Raw genomic sequence first — 22,619 nt, 5'->3', positions numbered from 1 at the left:
GTGCAGTGGTTAAGAATCTGCCTGCCCTATCAGGGGACATGGGTCCGATCCCTGGGCCGGGAAGATCCCACATGCCGCGGAGCAACTAAGCCCGTGCACCACAACTACTGAAGGCGTGTGCCACAACTATTGAGCCTGTGCTCTAGAGCCCGCGAGCCACAACTACTGAAGGCCGTGTGCTGCAGCTACTGAAGCCTGCGCACCTAGAGCCCGTGCTCTACAACAGGAGAAGCCACCGCAATGAGAAGCCTGCACACGACAACGAAGAGTAGTCCCCGCTCATTGCAATCAGAGAAAGCCCACACGCAGCAACGAAGACACAACTCAGCCAAAAATATATAAATAAAATAAATTAAAAAAAAAAAAAGAATTCAGAAGAAGCAGGAAGTCTGGGCAAGAGGTAACTAGGATGTCAACAGACCTCTGGGGGATAACATGGAATCTTGAGGAGTGTGCTGTACATCTCCCAGTTCATGGATTGGAGACTCCAACCTTTTAATTTGGTTATTAAAGGAAAGGGCTCCTCTTTCCTTTTGCGCTACAAAAGGAATGTATAGCAGAAGAGTGTGGGTGATTTCTTACTAGCAGGAGATGCTTCTCCCCACTAGTAGGGCTATTTTAGGACCCCTCTAAGACCCAGGCATCTTGATTTTAGAGGGCTCCTGTCACATTTGTCACATTAAATACAACACAGTATTTTGTTGTATAAATGTGAAATCATCTTTGTAAACTTGCTTTTGATATTATTATATATTCTTGATATAATTATTAATTTCCATTTTAGAGTGTTTTATTTTGGACCCAACACATTTTTTAAGAGCAGATTTTAAACATTTTCCTGTACCTCTGCAAGGCTTGTAAGCCTTTAGCCCTGTGCTTAATATAGCTAATAGATAAAATGTTCATACATGAAAGTAAGCTCTTTCTTGAAGATGTAAAGCCAATTCCCAAAGAAACATTATCAGCTTCCCCTGACAAACACAGATATTTAACTCACACGCACAAACGACTTAGACCCTGATTTTCCAAATTGGATTTCAGTAGGTTAATTAAAACAGCATAGAAATAATTTTTAGTGTAGGTCTTTATCTATAAGCCTTTTGGTTATCAATTAGGGTCTTGTTTCTAATTAAAAAATAAAACAAAACAATGCACACAGTAATTAATACATGAAAACCTTCAAAGTAAACCTCAAGGCCTGATAAGAACTCTAATTTTTTTTAAAGCATTTTCGTGTCAAGAGACTATTCAAAGTACAGGTTTTATAGATATTTTCCTTTTAAAGAGAGTTCTCTTAGCTAATCGGATGCTGGGTGGTGTTGCCTTTAATTTTATCTGGCCAAGCTTCCCTCCATCTGTTTTCCCATAATGCTCTCATTCTCTCCTCCAGATGTTTGGCACAGCGTCTCAACTTGATGTCTATTTCTTTTCGTTCTCCTTCACCTCACATGAACCTTCCAAATCATAATTCTTTAGAAATAGACACAAGGAGTTTTATTTCAAATCACCATTTTTACTTAAGGAGTCCCATCTCCAAGGTCAGTGGACGTCAAAACAATTTCTCATTGTAGAATTTCTTGGCTGTGTATATTTTTTAAAAAGGAAAAAAAAGAAAAAGAGAAAGAAAGGGAAGGAAACAGAAACACAAGATTATTAAGCAATATCCTCATGTTCACATAAGCCAGGGACTCAGGAATAAGAATTAAACATCAAGAATTCTGCTTTTGATTCTTTTTTAACATTTGATTTACTGAAAACTGAAGCTATTCTATCAGTCACTCTGCAGCTTCAACTTTGATCAATGCTTCTATTCAATAGGGGGTCAAATACCTGAAGGGAAATAAAAGAATTCTCTGGAACATATGGCAGGGAAAGGATCATTTGTGTGTGCTTGCTGAAAAGACAAATGATTCTCGTTCCCTGCTCTCTCACTGTGGCCGTGTTCTCTGCCGTTCAGCTGATCATAGACAATCTTGGGCTCCAGCTAATCTGCTGCTTTTCAAAGCAAACTAAATGGAAATAAAGGTTTAAATATCTGGAAATGAAATCATGATTTAAGAAAGAAAATGTCTAGCAGTATGAAAAAATTTTCCTGACAAAGTGTACAGCATGTTAGGAAAATTCTTTTCTGAGACCACCTGCTGATATTCTATTTTATAACTGGAGAGAATACAGCCTTATGGCCAAAACTTAGATAGAACTATAGCTTTTTGAAGAGAAAGAAAAAAAAAACCCTAACCCTCATTAAGAAAGTAAGTGGTTTTCGTGGAGCAAACATAGCTACAAAAGAGAAAAGCTCTCCTTCCTGCCATTTGAAAAACAGTTTCTCCTTAATGTCTCATGTTTACCCTTTGTTCTCCCACCTTTACTGCCAAGATCTGGGTCGGCGTTATCAGCTTATGCTGCACCTGGGCCATGACCTCAGCTCATAACTCCCTGCTTCTAGGCTCACCCCAATCCCATCCATCCATCCTACTGGACTCCTTCCAAGGAGAACCCTGCATTTGTTTAGGAGAGATATCTCACAAGGTATTGGGGAAGAAGACAAACACCAGGGACCCACCCAAGGGCATGGGTGGAACTTCCATGAGAAAGACAAATAAGAGCAGCTTCTTGCCTGTGTCAGAAAGAAAGGGACTAGAAAACAAAAACCTGGGAATGGGAAACAGAAGGAACGGGCCCAGGTGATGGCAGAAGGAAGAAATCTCTCTCCTTGACATAATCTTTCCCCTTGACCCCCCATTCATCTTTAGAAAGAAGTTACCGAGCTCATACAATACTTGAAGGTGGTGGATTTTTGTGGAAACCTAGGATGGAGCTGTATATCCCATCTACATGGATATGTATGGCACAGGGGCATGGAGATGTTAGGAAGTAAACATAAGAAAGCCTGGACAATGTGGGGAGGGCTTTTTAACAGTTTCAGGTTGTGGCACTGGGCTTCTCAAAGCTCTCAGGGCATGGGTAAGCTGGCTGAGTTTTAGGTTAGACCATGAATGGTTCACATGACCTGCGGAGTTGACTTTGCACTTGGCAGCCTGACATTCCAGTCCTGGGTGATCTTACCTCGACTGACTGCATTCCAGCCTCCTTTTCCCAGATCTACTTTCAATTTAGCCCAACTGCTCTGGTCATCTTTCCATGAACGTGAATATTAAATTCCAGTAGTACCATCAGTTACTGCCTGAGTGATGGCGGGGATATTATTTAGCATTTCAGAATTTCACTCTATTTATCTGGAAGTTATCTGGGAATAATCTCATAAGGTTTTCCAGGAATTAAATGGGATAATGCGTTAAAAAAAAATCTGTAACCTGCTTCTCACACTGTAGACACTCAGTGAGTTTCATCTCCAACCCCTTTTATCTCTTGTGAGTTTTTGCTTCTACTGGTCCTTTTACCTGATTTGCTCTCCCCTGCCAAGTTCGAAGTCTACCTACTTTGAAATACTACCATACTTTATCACATCTGGCCTAACATTCTAGTTATTAATGACTCTCTCATCTCCTCTTGTAGATTGTAAACATCCCAAGAACATGTATCTTTATATCCCTTGTAGCATCTAAAGAGTTTGCAAATAGTGTATGCTCCGTATTTATTGAATAAATTCTCTATTATTTTTTACCAAAACGCTCTACATGCTTTTCAATCATAAACATTTAAATTTATTCCATTAAAGTCTCAAAAATCAGGTGGAATTTCTCTACTAAATATTTCTCAGTTTCCAAGGATCACATCTTAAACAGCAAGACATATTCCCTTGAAGATGTCTATCACTGCCTAGGTCATCACCAGTACAATGTTTGGACACAAATCAAGTCAATAACATGAGATTGAGTAGAACTTATTTCAAGCTTCACACTAATGAAGGAAGGAAGGAAAATAAAAATCATTTGGAAAAGAGCAGCCAAACACTGGACAGTCTGCTAATGTAAAAAAATGAGATGTTTCTTTTCACCATCCCTAAATTATTGAGATGGCAGGTGTGCCTGTTTGATGTTGTTGCTTCTGTTTTCAGTGGAGGAGTAAACTTTGCCTGTAGACAGTTAATCATCTGAGCCTTTTGGAAAACTTAACTGAGAGGCCATTACTTGCTTTGCTTCCTTCTTCCTCCGCATCTCCACAGCGTATCAGCAATCACAGTGACGCATCACTCTGCTGGTAATTCATACAGTATATTCTGAACCACAGATCATGGCTGTTTTAGACCCGCCAGATGTTCCTGGTCTCTTGCTGCAATTAAGTTCCAACATAGCCCAATTTGAAAGAGATGGAGAAACCACAGTTCTAATTAAGAATATTCATGAGTTTGTATCTTGGAAAACCAGAAATCACATAATGTCCCAGAGTGGACAAGATCCTTTCCTTTGAGAAGAGAGGAAAAAAATGCAATTTAAAATAAGTCACCAGATATGCACTATGGGAAGCTCTGAAGTGAAACATGAGGTGTGGGATTGAATGAACTATTAAACCCTCAGCCAAACCTGCTTTAATAAGAATTTAAAGGGCTAGGTCAGGGCTTCAAATGCTGGCCATACATTATCATCTAAAAGGCTTAAGAAAGAAATTCACCCTTGCCTGGGTCCATCACAGCACTAGTCTAGATCAAGAGAAAGAAACAGTGTTGTGGTTGGCATCCTCACGTCCACACAGGAGTCACCTCTAGACAGTTGCTATGGTAACCACAAATGTGTTCTTCTTCGACATTTAAAATGAGAACTCAAAGCATCCTCAGCTGGACTTGGAACAGGGGTCATGTGTAGCATGTTCAAAGTAGGCTTAGCCAACCAAATTAGGCGATGCTGAGGCTTTCCACTGTACCTACGATAAGTTATCAGATGTTCCTGATAGCATCTTCAGAAGAAATATAGAAAATGTTCTTCATTATAATACTCACCTGAAGTGGTAGGGTTCACACTTTGTGAGCCATTTACTGTTGAGCCCATTGTGATCCCTGGAGTTAGAACCCTTGAAAAGCTGTGGAACACAGTATAGCGTGTTAAAGGATCAGGATTCAGTTTCTCTCATTAACTAGCTGTGAGACTTGGGCAAATCACTGAAACTTTCTGGGTAACAATTTCCTTATCTAATGAAGAAAAAGTTTCAAGAGGCCATTTTCGGGTTAAAAGGGGACTTAGAGGCGATGTGTTCCCTCCTACCGTGGACATCTGTTGTTCGGGACTTCTAAACTCCATTTCCCCTTTATTGTGTAGCTGACTCTTGGCTTTCCTTTGGAAATCAATCTTCCTTCACTCTTGGGCTGTATATGTACTGACTCCACCTCTGGCTCCAGGGCAGGGCATTTTAACTAGGTCTGGCCAATTGGAACACTGCATTCCCTATTCACACAGTGAGTGGTTTAGGGATGCAACTCAAGTCAATCAAATTCAATGAAATTCAATTCTGGGAATTTTTCTGGAACTGCAGTGAAGGAAAAACTTTTTTCTCTTGGGCTTTAAGTTTTAGGAAGTAAACCTGGAGCTGCGAGGAGAAATCTTGTCATCACAGAGGGAGAACATGCCTGAGGATGAAGCCAACACAATACAAATCAGAGCTAATAGATGGAGAGCTATAGTGCCCTGGTGACATAATTTAAAGCTCCCAGATCCAGCTATGCCTGAAGCTGGTATACCCTTTTCAATTATCTAAATCATAACGCCTCCCCTCCTGTAAATTAAGCCAGTTTGAATTAGATTTCTTTTACTGGCATCCAAAAGAGTTCTGATTAATACCAACCGCTCATTTTATAGGCTTTGGAAACTGACACCAAGGGTGGTGACTTGTCCAAACCTAGATAAAGTCAGAGGCAGAACTAGAGCCAGCTTCTGAGCTTACCAGTTCAAAGACTTTCAAAATACATCTAAACCTTGAATTAAAAAAAAAAATAAGTTACTGGCTTCTTTGAAATTTCCATTTAACTATTTCCTCTGTACCAATAACATCACTTTTCTTGTAATTCTTGAGAGATTTATCTTCTTGCAGCCTTTTGCTTTTGCTCTAAATTCACTTATTTTGTAACTAATGTGACCTACTTGCCAAGTTAATGAGAAACAAACATAGCAACATTATATCACTTAAATTAATATTTTGGTGCAGTGTAGAAAAAAAACAATAAGTTGTCTGAGTTTCTTATTTTTCGACAGATTTATTTTTCAAATCAATTTTTCAATAGATTTTTCAATACACTGTAGCATCAAGACCTCAACTTCCAAGAGTTTCTTGGCGGTCCTGTGGTTAGGACTCAGCACTTTCACTGCCATGGGCCCAAATTCAATCTCTGGTCAGAGAACTAAGATCCCATAAGCCAGAAAAAAAAAAAAAAAAAGAACTCAATTTCTGATCAGAGGCAGAAGAGATGGATATCTTAAAAAGGAAGAGTGAGGAATTAGAGCTTAATATTTAGCTAAAAATCGAGCTCCATCAACTGTCTTTTTTCAGTCTGTAGCTAGTGAATTAAAGGTCAAATAATTAAATGTTTTGCTAAATCTGTCAATCCAGTTTAAGATCGCCATTCTCCATAAACTGTGTATTCCCATCACCCACTATCCATCTCTCTGTTGTAGCACTAGAATACCTACGTATTTGTCTCCACCATTGCACCTTGAGCCTCTGTATGTCAGGGATCTTGTTTTAAACATTTCCAAGTCTCATGAACACTCAATCACTATGTACTCTCTATGTTCATGGAGTGGAAGTTAGGACACATGGCTGTTTCCAATTTATTACTTAGAGCATTGAATCAACACATTTCCTGTGACTATCTTCATGGTCTGGTATCAAGTTCATTTGTCTGTTATTAGTATGTGTGAGAAGAGTTTTTAATACATTCAAACTAATTTCAGGTTTTGAAAGTTTTTGCATGGACCATTTTTAATCAAGCAGAATCTCGTGGGATTTTAGACCCTGAAATGTCAGATCTAATTGTTATATTTTCTTTTTCATGTCTTCAATAATCATCCAGAAGTGATATTATGGACTGGCACTCAGGGGCTGTGTGAACTGTGAGAATCTACATTCTCAGATCTTCTCAAATCTTACTTGCTATTCTTCCCATTCGTCTCACATCATCGGGGGGCATAGTAAAACGAACCTTTTTCGTTTTACTCACCTTGAGGTACTGAAACCAACCAGAGAGACTAGACTAAGGAGCATTATGGAGTTTCATGTTGTCACAGATGCATGAAAATGTATCAAGTTCTACCCCATTCAGAATAGAGAGGTTGGGAATACCTTTTAATCTGGGGGGGGGGGTGATATTAAATTTATCAGTACGTAACTGTTTATCTTTTAAACTACGGAAAGAAATCAGAGCAAAGTGTATTTAAAAAAATAAGAGAACACATCCAAACAGCTTTTACCAGAGATTTCACTTTTCTTTTTCCATTTAAAAGTGAAGCATTATTTTAAAATTTGCATATTAATGTCAAAGGAGAGAGAGGCCAGCTCTCCATATAAGATCTCATTCATTCCTCACAACACCCTTAATAGAGTAAATATTATTAATCCACATTTTATCAATGAAAGACCATCTTTAGGGAGGTTAAGTCAGTGGTCTGTGGTCATGAAGGCAGTGAGCAGCTGCACTGGGTTGGAGGTAAGGTGTGCTTGCCTCACAGTTTCTGTCCTGACCACTCTACTGCATGGCTTCTCAAAACATGGTCTCGGCAACTTGATAGGACCATTATGTATTGGCAGTTATGCTACATGTTTACATTGTTATCTCTATTAATGTTCTAACTACTCTGTGACTGGGATATTATTATCTGCACTTTGGAGATCAGGGAACTGGCCTGGGTAACTTTCCCAAGGTCACAGAGCTCACATGGCAGAGTCATGCTATTAGACACCATTCATTCCTTCAGCTCACGTTTATTAAACACGGCCTCAGTGCTGGGCCAGGGTGAGAAGGAAATACATATTTTCTGTTCTCAGCTACTTTAAATATTAGTAAAATATTTTTTGAATGAAGGTGTTGGCTCATGCAAAAACTAAAGAACAGACATCATCAAAGCATTAGTGTTTCTGACATTTGACTTTAAGCTCTCCAAAGGGCCCGCCAGTGCCTCCCTAGAACACTCTTTGAGAATTACTGCCCTGAGTTTAATCCATCTGCTCTGGAGTCTAGGAAGAGCCTGTGCTTTCACCCTGGGGCTGAAAGAAAACGCTGGCTTCCTTTCCAGTCTCCTTTGTCCCCACCCTCACCAGTTCTCTCCTGCAGGGGAGAGGCTTGACCCTCTGATGCCCACCAACCGCATGTCCCCAGACCCCCATTCTGATTGTCTCCTTTCTTCTGCTGCCAGGCACCTCCAGGGAGACACTTATCCCAGCTGCTTCCATTTCCACACCACCCAATTCGTCCTTAATTCCCTCAACGTACCATTATCCTCACCCCAAACCCTGTAAGTTCAAAGTCACCAATGACCCCCAGTCACTAGTCTAATTATCCTTTCTTAGTCACCTCCACCAAATCCTGATTACAGGATCGAGTCCAGATCCGACTTCCCTTGTTCTCCACCATCTTTGGGCTTGGACCAAAATTCTCCTTTTCTCTCTGGTGACTCTGACGTAAGCAGCTTTGTTTCAGCAAAACTGGTTGACTCCATGTTTCCTGAAGGCATTTTACACATTTCTGTGTTAGGCAGACATAGCAGTTTTCTTATTAGGCAGATGAAGTATGGCTTAGAGTACCAGTGTAATAAAGGCCCAAAGGACAGAGAAAAGTGAAGCTTCAATTGAACTATCCACAATTTTTCTATTAGAAAGTCTAGAAAGAAGCTGTCTTGATTTCAGCACCCATGAATGACCTGTGCTTTAGAGGTCAGGGTGTGTGAGTATGTTTTCACTATGTAAGGGATGAGTTAGAGGGTGTACTTTTCAGTATATAGTGCTTGAATCCCTTGAATGCCCCTAATGAGATCTAAGACTTTGGGAAGGTTTTCTAACACACTGAGACTCAACTACCCCATCTATAAAATGGAGGTGATTATGGTCCCTGCTTGATAGTATTGTTTGGAGAACTAAGGAAATAATGCACATAAAATGCTTAGCATAGAGGTGTTTGGTAAATGCTAGTTACTATAGTTGCCGCTGTGGCAGCTGCTCATATGTGTGCCTACTGTCCTACCAAATGTATGTCTCCTGTGGCTTTCTGTTGTTTTAAGCCACCACCTTGCTGGCTTAAAACAACAGAAATGTATTCTCCCACAGTTCTGGAGACCAGAAGTCTGAAGCCAAGCTGAGTCTCCAGAAGAGAAGCTGCTCCACGCCTCTTCCGGCCTCTGATGACTGTTGGAATTTCTTGGTGTTCATTGGCTTGTGACCACATCCCTTAAATCTCCGCCTCTGTCTTCACATTGCCTTGTTTTCTGTCGAGGTGAGTCAGAGCTCTATCGCTCTCTTAGAAGGACACCTGTGATGACATTTAGGGTCCACCCAGTGAATTCAGCCATCTACTCATTTCTAGATCCTTTACCGTAATCACATCTGCAAAGACCCTTTTTCTAAATAAAGTGACAGTCAACAGGTTCCAAGGCGTAGGATTTGGACATGTCTTTGGGAGCCGCTATCAGCCTATCGCACCAAATTACAGGCTTCTTGAAAGGAGTAATCTGTTTCCTCCATCTCTGTACTTCCCACAACATCTAGAACTGTGAATAGAGGGTGATGGGCTCATGGTGGTTCATAAGTTATTAATAAGTAAGTAAATAACCAAAAAGGTTCATGCTTGGACCAGTGATGAGAGTGTGTGTGCCTTAGGTCCAATTAGAAAAAAATCAAAACAGAGCAGGTATTCAGGTAACATCCATTGAATGAAAAGCCTAATATTAAAGAGTTTATAACTAGTCAGTAGTTTGATAAAACTATTAAATTATTAGAAAAATTTAATTTTCAATTTAAAAAATTCTAATGTGTACAAAGCTACGTCTGTGCAGTCCAATCCCATCCTGAGTGGTTTCACACTCAAAGAACGAGAGCCCACGAAGGGATTCCAGTGTTTACCCACGCTTCTCGCAGACATTCTAAAAAAAAATTGTATTGGAGTGTAGTTGATTTACAATCTTGTGTTAGTTTCAGGTGTACAGCAAAGTGAATCTGTTATACATAAATCCAGCCTTTTTTAGACTCTTTTCCCATATAGGCCATTACAGAGTATTGTTCTCTCAAACATTTAAAGGTCCAAGCACAAGAGGACAGCAACTCATTAAATCCCCTATTCTAATCTCTCATCTATGCTGCAAGCTTCTGAAACAATGGAGCCTCTCATTTTACTGACCCCAAAGAACACTTCCATGCATGATGTCCCACTGCGTTGGCCCTTTCCACAGTAAAATATGCCACCATCCTCTGCTAATCTTATCTCCCTCTCAGCCAGGAGGCTGGGGTAGGGAGGTGGGGGATGTGACCACTCTTTTAGGACACAGATGGAGGGGGCACCTCAGAGGACTTGGAATTGATAGCCACTGTTTGGCTGAACCAGCTGGCTTTTACTTCTTGCCTCTTTAGAGTGTTCACCAATCGCAGAATATATTAGCTCTCCCTTGGTGATATATACAGTATCTAGAAATCAGATGTTTGGCAAATAGCCCACCTGGGTCCAGTCAAAATAAGATGAATAACTCTTCAACTAGTGTGAGATTAAAAAGACAGAGTCTGTTGGTGTATACAAAGCCATTTTCTTTCTTAAACTCTTAGAAATCACAAAACGTGCCCCACAGTAGACACTGCACTTTTCATTGCCAAGGAGAAAACTCAAAATAAAGGCCCACTACGGAATGGATGGCTCCATCAGAGGAGAGCCGTGGCACATTAAATTCAATGAACCACTCAAGCTCCTGATTGCATATATTATGGGAACTCTATAGGCTATAGGTTAAAAGATTAGTCCAGGAAGAAACAATATACTACTGTATTGGTTTTCTTGCTGGCAGTCTCAGCTTCAGGCACAAGACGATGCTACCTGATAGTTGCCATGGTAACCATGCAAGTGTTCGGCTGGAGCATTTTCAAATGGAAAAATAGAGCATCATACACGAGTTTGCTGTTTAAAGAGAAAGAGGATGGGCAGCAGCTTGGAAAATGGGAGTCTGCCAGTATAAATTCTGCAAAGTCAGGCTCATGAGTCTTCTGATTTTTGTCATGCTGGTTGAAGTTGCCATGGCACGCCTGTTTATGGGTGTCCAAAATTTGTGGTATCCTGGGTGACTTTCAGGTGAAACAATAGGGTAAGAGGTGCATCTGTGATGCCGTGGAGGTTGGAGAGGTCTTTCTGTCCTGTGGAGACTTGGGCTTGCAATCTTCCCCCAACCGTAGCTCTCTAGTGTCTTACTGAATCCACCAGGTCCTATATTCACAATGGTTATATACCCACTTGCTTAATGCAACTCTGCTAACTCTGCCTCCGTGCCCTGCACACTAATTCTTTGCTGGTTATAGCTTTTGAAAGATTGAGGGATTCATTCAGTGGTCCTTTCGACCTCTCCGAACGTCGCCCTACAAAATGAGGCTCCTGCCTTACTTCTGTCTGCAGCTGCCTGCTCCACAAACACTGTTCTCTCCCTGGCATTCCCTTCTCTTTACCACCTGCGCCCCTCATTTGCAGCCTGGCTGCTTTATTTTCGAGTTGTCAGCTTCCTGGACGGAGGTTGCAAGTGAGCAACAGATCTAACCTTTTTTGGGAACTACATAATGGTTGCAAAACTAAACCAACATTCAATCAGGGTATTTCACATAACATTCCAGATTCTGGCAACTCTTCACCCACACTCTTGTTACAGCAGCAATTGGCTAGAGCTGTGGAGTAACTGTCCTCTTTAGATCAAGTTCATGTTCCGTCAGTTGCGGCTGCATTACCACAATTACTCACCTGCCTGGCTCCTGCAACATCTGGAAGGACTCCTGTCCTTGAGGATGGGGGCAGCATCACATCCTGTCCTTCCCTCCATGTTCCCCCTGTATTTGTTTCTCCCCGGGCCCTCATTTCTTCACTTGATAGGTTCACGATATAGATTTATTAATGAAAATCAAAGGTAATATCATCTATCTGATGAATACTTACTGCTTACTCAGGCTCTCCTCCTCAGATCAAGTGAATCTGAGTTGCTTGCATGCCTGGTGATATACGTGGCCTTATAACAAGAAAACTCTCCCGATGGGATGGGAAGGAGTTTCTGGTAGTGAGAGCGTCACCAGAGGTGTGGCCCCAGCTTGGGTATACTTCTTTAAATGGATTGAAGGGAAGGCTTGGCAAACCTGGGGACCTGTGCCATGTCAGCTGCTGCAGGCTCCTCGAGGGAACAATCCTTCTGGTCTTCCACGCATCGTCCATGCATCCATCCGTTCATTCATTCGGTCAGTCAACCATTCCATCAGGGTTTACTGGGAACATTTCACAACTAGGCATTATGGAGAGTGATAACAGGGAGGGAAACCGTCCATGTCTCTGTTCTCAGAGACGTTTACTAGTCTAGTGGACACTTTTTAAATTCAACGGATAAAAGCAGCTGCTAAGCAAACTTCATGACCAGTTTCAGAGAGATCGAACTGTGCCAGAGACAAGTTAAAAAATGGAGAAGAAGTAAAAGGAAGGGGTAAGAGAGTGCAAGGAGGAGAGATGTAAATGCCCAAAATATAGATGGAAGCTATTTAATTTCTCAACCCACAAAGAAATAAAATTAAAACAGTAATGATCTATCTTTATAACTACTCAACTTGGCAAAGATTATTTAAAAAGAATCATAATGCCCGTTATGGAGAAGGTGTGAGGAAATGAGCACTCTTGTTTTTTTGTTTGTTTTTTGTTTTTTTAATGGAAAAGTAAGTGGGCACAGTTTTTTAAGAGGGCAATTGGCAATAAATGTGAAAATTCATTAACATTTTTTGATTTAGTCATGAAATTTCTAAGACTTATTCTCAGGAAATAACTGAGAGTGTCCACAAAAATTTAGCTAAAAAGATTTTTGTAAACCTCCTACATTGTTGGTGGGAATATAAATTGGTGTAGCCACTATGGAAAACAGTATGGAGGTTCTTCAAAAAACTAAAAATAGAGTTGCCATGTGATCCAGCAATCCCACTCCTGGGCATATATCCAGACAAAACTATAATTCAAATAAATACATGCACCCTATGTTCATAGCAGCACTATTCACGATAGTGAAGACATGGAAACAACCTAAATGTCCATTGACAGATGAATGGACAAAGAAGATGTGGTACAAATATACAATGGAATATTACTCAGCCATAAAAAAGAATGAAATAATGCAGCAACATGGGTGGACCTAGAGATTGTCATACTAAGTGAAGTAAGTCAGAAAGAGAAAGACAAATACCATAAGATATCACTTATATATGGAAGCTAAAACACAACATGAATGTATCTATGAAACAAAAACAGACCTACAGACATAGAGAACAGACTTGTGGTTGACAAGGGGGAGGTGAGGTGGAGGTGGGAAGGATTGGGAGTTTGGGATTAGCAGATGCAAACTATTATATAGAGAGAATGGATAAACGACAGATCCTACTGTAGAGCACAGGGAACTATATTCAATATCTGTGATAAACCATAATGGAAAAGAATATGAAAAAGAATATATATCTATATCTATATATGTATACTGAATCACTTTGCTGTACAGCAGAAATTAACACAATACTGTAAATCAACTATACTTCAATAAAAAAAGATGTTTGTGGAAGAGTTGTTAATAGTAATAACATGCCATACAACTAAATAATAAAAACTAAAGCAACTAACACGTGTTGGCTGTGTTCCTTCCACTAAGATACCACACAACCCCTGCAAGAGAGGCATGATGGCTGGCTGAGGAAGTGGCTTAGAGGTGAGTAACTTGTCCATGCTGACACAGCTCTAAGGGAACATCACTGGCAGAGGGCTGAGCCCTTTTAGTTATTGCATCATGTTTTTGTTGCTTTTGGTAGTGAAAAAAATGTCAGAGTCTCACTTTAGGGAACTGGCTTAAAAAATAATGTAGCAGCCATGCCACGGAATGTTAGTCAGCCATAAAAAATAACATCAATGAAGATACATCCGCTTGGAAAAATATCTGAAATATGCTACTAAGCTGGTTATCAAAGAATGTTTATAGCATGGTCCCATGTGTGTAAGAGTCACTTTATAAGCACACGTAAGCGTAGAAATGTCCAGGTGCGTAGATACCAAGGTTTACTGATTAGCGACTATCTCTTGGTGATAAGATGATCATTTTGGTTTTTCTCCACCCATTCATTATTTTTCCTTATCTATATTTTTTAATTAAAAAATCAACCTGTACTGTTTAAGTAAAAATCTTTATATTTACTTTTAAAAAATATTGTAGCATATTGACTTGACATTAGCATTCCAAGTCAGCATATGACGCACTGACTCTTGCTTCCCTGAATTGACATCGCTTCCCTCAGGGTGTTATAAAAATCATCCTGGACCGAGAGCAGGCAGAGCTGGGTTCCCAGCCAAGCTCATCTACTGATGCGTCCAGGACGTGTCCCGAGGCAAGTCACCAGCTCTCCTGGCCATAGCATGACGATGGCTGGGCGAGCTGAACTCTGAGGCACCTGCCAGCTCTAACATGCCATGTGCTTTCACGCATTCATTTTCTTCTTTGGAGACAGCCTGTAACCATATCCAGTCTACAGCAGAAAGATTCGAGAATGCAAAATCATTTTGGTCTCTAAAAAAGCGTGGATAAACACCTGCCTAACCCATTTTAAGAAATAATAATATGACGTTTATAAACCACTTTGCACAGTGCTTATGAATTCCCTCCCGGGAGACTTTGAGGTTGACTCTAGTTATTCTGGTTATGTACATGCCTGCATTTGGGTAGAGCATTTGCAACGGTGAAAGGGGAAAACACTTCCTCCTGAGACTGCCATGGATTCAGTGTTGCCTACTGTGTTGCTGGTGCAAAGTGTAAGCCCCCTTTCTCTGACACAGAATAGGACCCTCCCAAGTAAAGTGAGACTTCATTTCAGCCCCATCTTCCCAGCTGTATGTGTGGGCAAATGCTGTTTCTGAAGGTAGCTGAGTTGGGCTGAAACTGTGTACCGAAGTTGCAGCTTTACCCCGTAAGGGCGGCTTAACGCAGCAGGACCCGCTAGGAGGAGGATCTCTTTTCTCTGGGAATGAAGAATTTGAGTCGGTGATATCTTTTATTTCCTACCAAATAATTCTAAGGCCACTGAGCTTAGGTGGGTGTTTAAGGGTCCTTGAAGTCGGAAAACCCAAAATTTGCATCTTCTCTCTGCTTCCTGTTACTATGGAGTTTGGGGGGCAATTACTTAACCTGGTCTCAGAAATCTCATCTGTAAAACGTGGAAACCTGATGCCCACTTCTTTAGGGTTGTTGTGAAGACTAAACAAGAAAAATCTCTCAGGGGCCTGTTGGGTGCCTGACCAAGAGCAGATACTCGATAAATAGAGGCCATTAATATTGCTATGAATAAAATAAGGTGTTTAATTCCTTTCAGGTGGCATTCCCATATGCAGCATCAGAGGACGTGAAACAGGATAACAGATGAGCTGGGGGAAAGAGATTAGAATACAAATTTGTTACAGTGAACACTGCGTACCTTGCCTGTAGCCTGTGATTGTGGAACATTGGGCAGAATAAACTGTGGTATCTACAGGATGCTTTTAGAAGACAACCTGAAAAGGGCAAAAGATAATATTATATTGCATGTTTTATGGATTCTTCTCTGTGATATTTCAACTTTTTTGGGTTTGTTTTAGCATTATTAGTTTTTTCAGCAGCACACTCCTATTTGGAAACATCTGATCTGTTGAGCTGATCCTTAGTTTAATCTGCCCTGTTTCTTACCTAGTTGTTTATTTCTTTAGACTACTAGATTGGATTACTTAATTAACTTAAGTCATTCAGTTTGGTTCATTCTGGTTCAGGCTGAACCCTGACCATGCTCCAGACCCTATACTAGACTCTCGGTACAGATGCGTTTCCTGTCCTGAAGAAGTTGGCGCTCAAATATAGGGAGAAAATGTGTTAACTTCATTTGCAAAATTTTCCTTTCCTCCAGCCTAAGGAGGATCAACTGCTGAATTCTCCTTTGTTAAATAAGGTCAAAGTCTAATGAAACATTATAGGTGTTATGGGAGAAGATGTCCCTGGTACAGTGAGCACCTCAAGTGAGAGAAGTCAATTCTAGGAAGGGTGGGGGGGGGGGTCAGAGAAGACTTCAAAGGAAGAAAAATTGTGACAAAGGGCTAGAGTCATGTCATATTTGTATTTCTGTTCCTAATTCTCTGCTTCCTGCTCCCAGCATCTATTATAGTGTCTTAGACATGTTGCCCATTGGACTTAATTGAATTCTTTTTGGTTCACAGAGGTGTCTCTTCTTTCCTTTTTTAAAAATTTTTATTGGATTAGAGTTGATTTACAATGTTGTGTTAGCTTCTGCTGCGCAGCAAAGTGAATCAGTTACACATATATATGTAACCACTCCATTCTAGATTCTTTTCCCATAGAGGTCACTACAGAGTACTGAGTAGAGTTCCCTGTGCTATGCAGTAGGTCCTTATTAGTTATCTATTTTATATATAGTAGTGTGTATATGTCAATTCCAATCTCCCAATTTATCCCTCCCTACCCTTTCCCCCCTCGTAACCATAAGGTTGTTTTTTATGTCTGTGAGAGGTGTCTCTTCTTTCAGTGGGTGGTGACTTCTTTCTGAGAGGTCCAATAAGAGGAGACCAGGAGCTGTGGCTTAAAGAGGACAGCTTTTAAGAACTAACTTCTGAAAAATGAAATGGAAGTGAATTTAGAGTTAAAAAGCTTGCTGTGTAAACTTAAATGAGTGACATAAGCTCTTTGATTTTAAGTTTATGAATCTTTAAAGTAAAAGTAGTGACACCAATGCCACAATGCGATAAAGAGTACAAAATCGGTTGGCAAAGTGTATGGTATTTGGAAAACTCACATTAAATTGTAGTTTCTTTCCATTGCTTCCAGAAGACAGTCCAGAATATTTGGACCAGTCTGCCTCTCCATCCCTCCACGTGGCTGAGTAGCAGGGGACAATCTAGTTCAGATGTTGTCATTTAGAAATTCAGATATTTAAGTCTTGATTAAATGATCCCTTAGTCACAGTTCAATGTTAATACCTTTTAATGATTGTTGCTTTTATCAGCTGGGATTTGATTTTGGTTTTAATTTCAGGTCCCAATGACAGTTTTAAGGGTTGCTTTCAGCAAAATATACCACTTGATTATCTAAGGATTGGCACAGCTTTTATCCAAGTGTGATAAGTAGTCAGCTTAAGTCTAGAACAGAGAGTTATCTAAAGGCACAGAAGCTTTTAAATTTATATCAACAATTAATTCTCTGTAGCCATGTCAGACCTATTGGTGGATACGCCAGATACAGGAGAAGAACAGTGAAGTGGTGACACAGCATTCTCCAGCAATGAGCTATGAGATGACGAAAAGCACACCCTGAAGGTGAGAAGGGCAAAGACAGAAAAGCATGTGACGAAGTGGCTAATCCAGCCTTTCTCAGAATCGTAGGAGAAAACCCTTGCGTGTCTAAACTCACTTGGCTTCTTGGCGATGAGTCAGCTTAATAGGCTATATACACCTTGAAATTGTTTGGTCTGTGTTTAAAGTGGGAAACTGAAGTTTGACAAAGTCACTTGGAGTAGCCCGGATCTCATGCAAAGCAATTGGTTCGGAGCTCTTAGCACAGCAGATTTCTCCGTCCATTGAGAGTTTGATGTAGTAGAGGAATCTCTTTGTGATTCTTTCCCTTTCAAGCTCCAGATACACTGCCCTTTCTGGGTCTTTAACTTGTTTCTCTGATTACTTTTTAAGCATCTCTCAGGAAATTTTTCCCTCAATTTGGTGCTCACTGTTCCAAGCCTTTTGCTTCTACCCGTCTCTCCTTGCTCCCTGTTTTTTTTTTAAATGCACTGTGATGGAGAAACCGCATCATATGGAGATCTCCTAAATTTACTGTTCTCCACTCTTCACTCTTTCTTGGCTGTCTACTCAAATTTCTCCCTTATATTCTTGCAGTAATACTTCACATGTTCACTCTTTTCCTCTAGACGGTTGCCAAAACAGGCAGCTGCTCCCTTCTGAATATCGCGAATACCCACTCTCTTATCTATCAAAAAGGGGGAAAAAAGCCTTTCTTTCCAAACCCCAAATCCCAGTTAAACGTAGAGGAAATGACTAGAGTCCCTAGACATCTGCTATTCGGTCAGCTGGTTTTTTCCCTCTTGGTTTTACTGCCCCGGCTTCTCTTGGCTGGGTCAGCCTAGGCTCAGGCAGCCACTAGCGTCATTTCCATTGCCTCAGCTCCACTCTGCACTCGGGTGCCTTGTCGGAGCGGCTGCAGTGAGCACAGCTAAAAGTAGCACACTCTACACCCACGGCCAGAGCCTCCTTGTTGCCGGGGTCCCTGGGAGGACTGTTTTAGAGGGGGGGACCTATGGAGGAAGCCTTCTCTCCCTCCCTCCTTATTCTCCCTAGCTAATAAAATAGACATTTCCAGCCTGTCTGAGGTAAGAGGAAGAAGGTTTTTTTGTGTGTATATTTCCCCCTCTTCTGGCCCTTTCCCACGAAAGGAGGGGCGGTATGTATCTGTGCGGTGTGGTGGTGAGGGTCGGCTGCTCCACCGTCTGCTGTTGGGCGGAGTTAACATGTGAAGGGTTGCATGCACTGGTGGCCTCATTTGCTTTGTCTCTGTTAGTAGGACATCTGCATTCAAAGGGGGTGAGGCAGGCCAGGATCTTCTACACAGCTGGAGGTGGGGAGGTGAACGTCTGCTCTGTAGGCCTGAGGTCTTGGGTGTGTGAGTAGGGGAGGGAGGACTATTTGGAAGCCTACATTGGCCTCAAGTCCAAGCTTTATTCTTTTTTTTTTTTTTTTTTTTTTTTTTTGCGGTACGCGGGCCTCTCACAGCTGTGACCTCTCCCGTTGCAGAGCACAGGCTCCGGACGCGCAGGCCCAGTGGCCACGGCTCACGGGCCCAGCTGCTCCACGGCATGTGGGATCCTCCCGGACCGGGGCACGAACCCATGTCCCCTGCATGGGCAGGCGGACTCTCAACCACTGTGCCACCAGGGAAGCCCCAAGCTCTATTTTTTAATACAGTTTTACTAATCAGATTTTTTTAACCTTTGTATCAACAGATTGGTTTTAGGCTCAGAGGAGAGAGGGGGGAATGATTGTCATCTCAAAGTGTTATAAGACCGGGTTGTCTGTTTCTTGTTATCTTCTCTGTGCCTTAGGTGGCATCTCTGGCAGTTAGCCATGTATCTTCTCTGGCTCCAGTTAGCACCAGGAAGCCTGTCAAGGTTTCAGTTTCCACTGAGTGATCCCCACCTCTCCCCTTTTCCCCTGCAGCCTAGGGGTAGAAGCAGTTTCTTATTGTTATCAATCTCTGGCTTGTCTCAATGTCCTCCAGTTGACTTCTTGGCCTTTTCTATCAACCGTATAGCAATTCTCTTTATTAAATAATCAGAGTGTTTTCTGCTTCGTGATTAGATCTGGTGATACATCAGTGAAGCCTGGGAAACCTAAAGTTTTAGTCAGCTATTGCCACAACAATGCTGTATAACAAGCTCAAGAGCTTAACATAACAGATTTTCTTCTGACATTGATGGATGTGCAGGTTGAATGTTACTTGGCTGGGTTAGCCTGAACTCCTGGCTTCCGGCTGAGTTCAGGTCTGTCCCATGTGTCTCTCCTCTTCCGAGGACCTGTGGCTACTCAGAGCATAGGATAAGAACCATGCATCTTATTCTGGGGTCAAGGTTGAAAGGGCAGCAGCTACACTGGGGGCATGTTACTCTCATGGTAGATCACCAAAGCGCAGAAGCTCAACTATGCAAGTTCACTTCCAGCCTGGTCACATTCCCTAATATCTCACTGATTCAAGCAAGTCACATGTCAGAGTACAAAATCAGGAGCTAGAAGAGTACATTGTGCCCACCATAAAGCCAGGCAGGGATGTGGCTGTATGAGTGTATTACACGGGAGGAAACACTAATTAAATAAATCTACCACGTTTGGCTTAAATATTCACCGTCTCTAAGAAAATGGAGCTATATCATCATTTATTGGGCCTGTACAAGGGGTGGCTAACTCACAGAACCTGTTGTACTTACAGTTGATGTTTCATTTTTTTCTGTGCTTTTGGACACTGATGTTGATTTGGAATTCAGAGTTACACTCCAGTTTTTGCTAAAGACTTCCTTTTCTGTTTGTTTGTTTTTTAAAGGACTAGAGGAGTCATCTGTTCTCAACTTTAAACTCACTCTTCTACATGCTTCTTTCTCATGCTGAGACTCGGACTCTGCAGATCGCATTTGTGCTTTGCCCGCTGAGTCCCTGCTTGGCTTTGCCAGTAGGGGGGTGCTAGAGTGGACTGTAAGGCTAGAGCAGGAAGTATGGACTTTCTTTTTGCTGTTTGCTTCTTGTGGGTTTCCTTTCAGCTCCCCCTCCTGTGAGAGTTACCCAGCAAAGCTTTTCTACCTCAGCGCTAGCAGTTCATTCCAGTAGCTGCAGCTGAATCTAGTTTGTAGTGCTTCCAAGACTCCCAGCACTAGCTGAGTAGCACCCCGACCTCAGAAGAGCCCCTGCTCCAAGCACCTACGCTTTAATAATTCCAACCTCTTTCAATTTTAAAATAAAAATATGTATACTTATGTGTATTTATTTATTTATTTTTGGCCGCGCTGTGTGGCATGTGGGATCTTAGTTTCCCCACCAGGGAACAAACCTGTGCCCCCTGCCTTGGAATTGGGGAATCTTAACCACTGGACCACCAGGGAAGTCCCTATTTATTTTTATTTTTAAACAAGAAGGAGTGATAGCTACTTCCTGCAGTTGTTACTTTATCTCACCTTTCTGATCTTTCTCTCAGTTAACAATTCTTTATATCTAATGTACAATTGTTAATAGTAAACTCCTTCTTTTAAAATAACTGTTGAGACTGCTGTCTTCTAACTGGACCCTACCGATAAGAGGAGATACTTTTTCTTAGACTTTACTTTTACCTAATATTATTAACCTCATTTTTAGGGAAAACACACATTGCCAGAAAGAAGAAGAAACATAGGAGGAAGAACAGTCTATGGTTGGGGCCAGGTTGGCAGAACTCAGCTGGGTTTTTATTGCAGTTTTCTAGAAATGCAGATTAGTTTCCATTAGAAATTCTAAAGACTTGTTAGATGGCCAAGGAGATGGGAAAGTCATGTGGGTTAGAGAGCAAAGAGGTAACAGCCTCCCCTCCAAAATAATAAAATAGCATATAATTTCTTCTCTGAGACCTCAAAATTATAAGGTAAGTAGATTTTTTACAAAGTGGGTTTATTATGATGATCAAGTTCTAAACATCTCTCTGTGCATACAATAGGTATATTCTAGATGGGTTGGAGCATGGTCCATCTTGTACTTTAGGGATTCTTATGGAGGCTTCATCATGTAGGCATGATCCATTATTAACTCAGTCTTTAGCCCTTCTTCCCTCCCCAGAGGTTGGAAGGTGGGGTTGAAAGTTCCAAGCTTCTAGTCATGATTGGTCTTTCTGGTGACGAGCTGCCATCCAGGAGCTTATTAAGAATTGCTCTATTAGAACAAAAGATGCTCCTAGCAGCCGGGAAATTTTTAGGGATTTAGGAGTCCTGTGTGAGATGCTCCTATCACCCCCAGTACTTGGGAAATTACTAAGACTTTAGGATCTCTGTGTTAGGAACCAGGGTCAAAGACCAAACATTAGCAAGAACCCGGGGCAGAGACAAATATATTCTTATTATTTCACACCCATTCTCACTCTAGACCTTTATGGTGTTGTTCCCTCGGCCTCAAATGATATTTTCACTCTTGACCTTAAATCCCTGCCTCCAGGCTAATTCCTACTTGTCTTCCCTCACAGCTCTCCCTAGACTAGTTTAGGTGCCCCAATTCTGTCCTATTATACAGGCATATTCTTATTTTTTAAAAACACTCATCACAAAATAGTGAAGTGACTACTTTTTTTTTTTTTTTTACAAAAGTGACTACTTTTCACATCTACCTTCACCACTAAAATATAAACTCTAAGTGAGGGACATGTGTGTTTCTCACTCAGAGTTTATATTTTAGTGGTGAAGGTAGATGTGAAAATATGAACTCTGAGTGAGGGACATGTGTGTTTTATTCTACTGTGTGTCTAGTACCTGTCACTTAGCAGGCGTAGTAGGCATTCTGCAAATGTTTAGTGGCGGAACTAACAAAGAGCTAGGTTTATGGAGGTTGTGATGGTAGTTAATCACACATAGATTTCCCACCTGCCTGTTATTCTTTGCATTCTGTGTATCTAAACCAGTGCTCCCAGGTGATTTTGATAGCATTTGCTAAAGGACCACACTTTGAGAAGAAAGGCTAGACATTTGAACAATGTACAAAAAATGGAGCACTGCAGCTGAAGCCCTGAGTAGGGTAGAAGTGAAACGAGGCTTACATGGCCCCATTCTTCCAGACCTGCCTGCTTTTCTTCCCACCCTTTAGATTCCGGGCTCTTCATCTTCCCCTAACCAAAACCTTTCTCGGAAAGCATTCACACTCCTGGGCTAAATGATAGAAATGTTTAAATGAC

The 22,619-nt window shown here is 41.3% G+C and overlaps 1 long non-coding RNA gene across 1 annotated transcript in view; it reads left to right on the top strand.

Moving 5' to 3' along the window:
• The first annotated feature begins 18,308 nt into the window (after positions 1–18,308).
• The window catches only part of LOC137225792 (uncharacterized), a 30,057-nt gene continuing 25,746 nt past the window's right edge, over positions 18,309–22,619 (top strand). The window contains exon 1 of the long non-coding RNA XR_010944030.1: positions 18,309–18,540. This is a non-coding gene — a long non-coding RNA (uncharacterized lncRNA). The remainder of the gene's footprint in view (positions 18,541–22,619) is intronic.

The sequence above is a fragment of the Pseudorca crassidens genome, chromosome 6 (assembly GCF_039906515.1).
Source record: "Pseudorca crassidens isolate mPseCra1 chromosome 6, mPseCra1.hap1, whole genome shotgun sequence".
NCBI classification, from domain to species: domain Eukaryota; kingdom Metazoa; phylum Chordata; class Mammalia; order Artiodactyla; family Delphinidae; genus Pseudorca; species Pseudorca crassidens.
Note: the sequence above shows the minus strand (reverse complement) of the source record. Positions and strands in the feature narration are given on the sequence as shown.